A 2,500-nucleotide genomic window follows, 5' to 3' on the forward strand; every position below is an offset into this window, starting at 1 on the left:
GTCACACATGTGCCACAGCGTATCATTCAGTACATACGGACCTATGTGCAGTACAATGTGAGGATTAAGCTTACGATATCAGCGGACAGTGGACACAGGCCGTACCACGACGTAGACTGAGCGCTTCGACATGCGAATGCCAGTGAACAGCTGCGAAGGGCATTGAACACGCAAGCACCTGAACGACCAGCGTGCGAAGGCAGGGTGGAGGGGGGGGGGCGATGTACATCCTGCAGTTGTCCACATTACAGTGTACAGCGGGAGCATGTAAAAAGTAAGCAACACTTGCGAAGTGTTCAACATGAAACGACACACAAGAGGGTGGGCGGTGCGAGTAGCGAACTATATTCAGAGGGTTGTGGTTAGACAACACTAGATTAATGTAACGTGTCATATGCCAATTACAGAGCAGGTTAAGGCACAACGTGGGTTAGGTTAAGGCACAACGTGGGTTAGGTTAAGGCACAACGTGGGTTAGGTTAAGGCACAACGTGGGTTAGGTTAAGGCACAACGTGGGTTAGGTTAAGGCACAACGTGGGTTAGGTTAAGGCACAACGTGGGTTAGGTTAAGGCACAACGTGGGTTAGGTTAAGGCACAACGTGGGTTAGGTTAAGGCACAACGTGGGTTAGGTTAAGGCACAACGTGGGTTACGTTAAGGCACAACGTGGGTTAGGTTAAGGCACAACGTGGGTTAGGTTAAGGCACAACGTGGGTTAGGTTAAGGCACAACGTGGGTTACGTTAAGGCACAACGTGGGTTAGGTTAAGGCACAACGTGGGTTACGTTAAGGCACAACGTGGGTTACGTTAAGGCACAACGTGGGTTACGTTAAGGCACAACGTGGGTTACGTTAAGGCACAACGTGGGTTACGTTAAGGCACAACGTGGGTTACGTTAAGGCACAACGTGGGTTAGGTTAAGGCACAACGTGGGTTAGGTTAAGGCACAACGTGGGTTACGTTAAGGCACAACGTGGGTTACGTTAAGGCACAACGTGGGTTACGTTAAGGCACAACGTGGGTTACGTTAAGGCACAACGTGGGTTACGTTAAGGCACAACGTGTGTTAGGTTAAGGCACAACGTGGGTTAGGTTAAGGCACAACGTGGGTTAGGTTAAGGCACAACGTGGGTTACGTTAAGGCACAACGTGGGTTACGTTAAGGCACAACGTGGGTTACGTTAAGGCACAACGTGGGTTACGTTAAGGCACAACGTGGGTTACGTTAAGGCACAACGTGGGTTACGTTAAGGCACAACGTGGGTTACGTTAAGGCACAACGTGGGTTACGTTAAGGCACAACGTGTGTTAGGTTAAGGCACAACGTGGGTTAGGTTAAGGCACAACGTGGGTTAGGTTAAGGCACAACGTGGGTTAGGTTAAGACACAAATTGCGTTACAAATTGCGTTACATTGCGGTACAAATTGCGTTACATTGCGGTACAAATTGCGTTACATTGCGGTACAAATTGCGTTACAAATTTGGTTAGGTTAAGGTGCAAAATGGGTTGGATTACAGTACACAACATGGTAAGAGATAGTGTGTTTGGGGGGGGGGGGGGGCAGGTTCGTTGGTAGTGATCATTGTAAGTGAATGTCTGAGGCAGCGTCAGTATGTCACAGCAGTTCTGTCTCGTCAGGATGCGCTTTTCGCTCGTGACTGGAGGCGCGCCGCGTCTGTGGTTGCGGCAAGGGAGTGGCAGACCTGTGTGATTCATTCCTGCCATTGTTTCTGTGCCGTAACAGGAGGCAGTGTGGTGGTGTTGGGTGCACCCCTGTGTAGGACATGTGTGGGTGTTGGTGGCTTATCTGAGCAATTGTGGATGTTGGACGGGTGGGATATTCTATTTTATAATTGGACCCCCTGGTGTGGTTATCATAGTGTGGATGGTGTACTGTGGCGGAGAGGATGCACCGGACGTTGGTCCATGCTGGTGCTTACATATCGTATCTGTGTCTGTTACAGGCAGAGAGTAATGTGTGATGGAGTGTCTCGCTGAGGTGTGGTTCATATTGTGTGCACAGACTTACAGCATGTATAGGGACAGCGGGAATTTGGCATATTGGATATAACTCGTCATGAAACGCAAGATATAGGGGTGGATTGCAACGTACGAGTGCGGGAAGAGTCCGCCGTTCATCCGCTTGGGTTGCGATTTGGGCGGTTGGGGTGGGGCACGTGCGGGTGCGGGTGGAGTGATTGTCGGTTGACTACTTCGTGCGACGCAGGCACTGGCGTTCGGGTTCCTGTGGTGGACAGATGATGCAGGCTTTGTGGGTGGCGTCGAAAAATGGGTACTGTGGGACCTAGCGATGTCGTAGTCGGGGTGGCGTCTCATAGATGGCGGTATCGTCGGTGCAGCAGGTCATGTTTCGGGAGACTTGCAGATGGCGGTATTTAGTTTTCGTGTTGCGCGCGACATGGTGGACGTAGTGTCGTCCGATTCGCGTAGATGGGGCTATTGCATGTGGTTTCGTCACATTGTCATAGATGGCGA

Source organism: Schistocerca cancellata, unplaced genomic scaffold (genome assembly GCF_023864275.1).
Source record: "Schistocerca cancellata isolate TAMUIC-IGC-003103 unplaced genomic scaffold, iqSchCanc2.1 HiC_scaffold_605, whole genome shotgun sequence".
Lineage (NCBI taxonomy): Eukaryota > Metazoa > Arthropoda > Insecta > Orthoptera > Acrididae > Schistocerca > Schistocerca cancellata.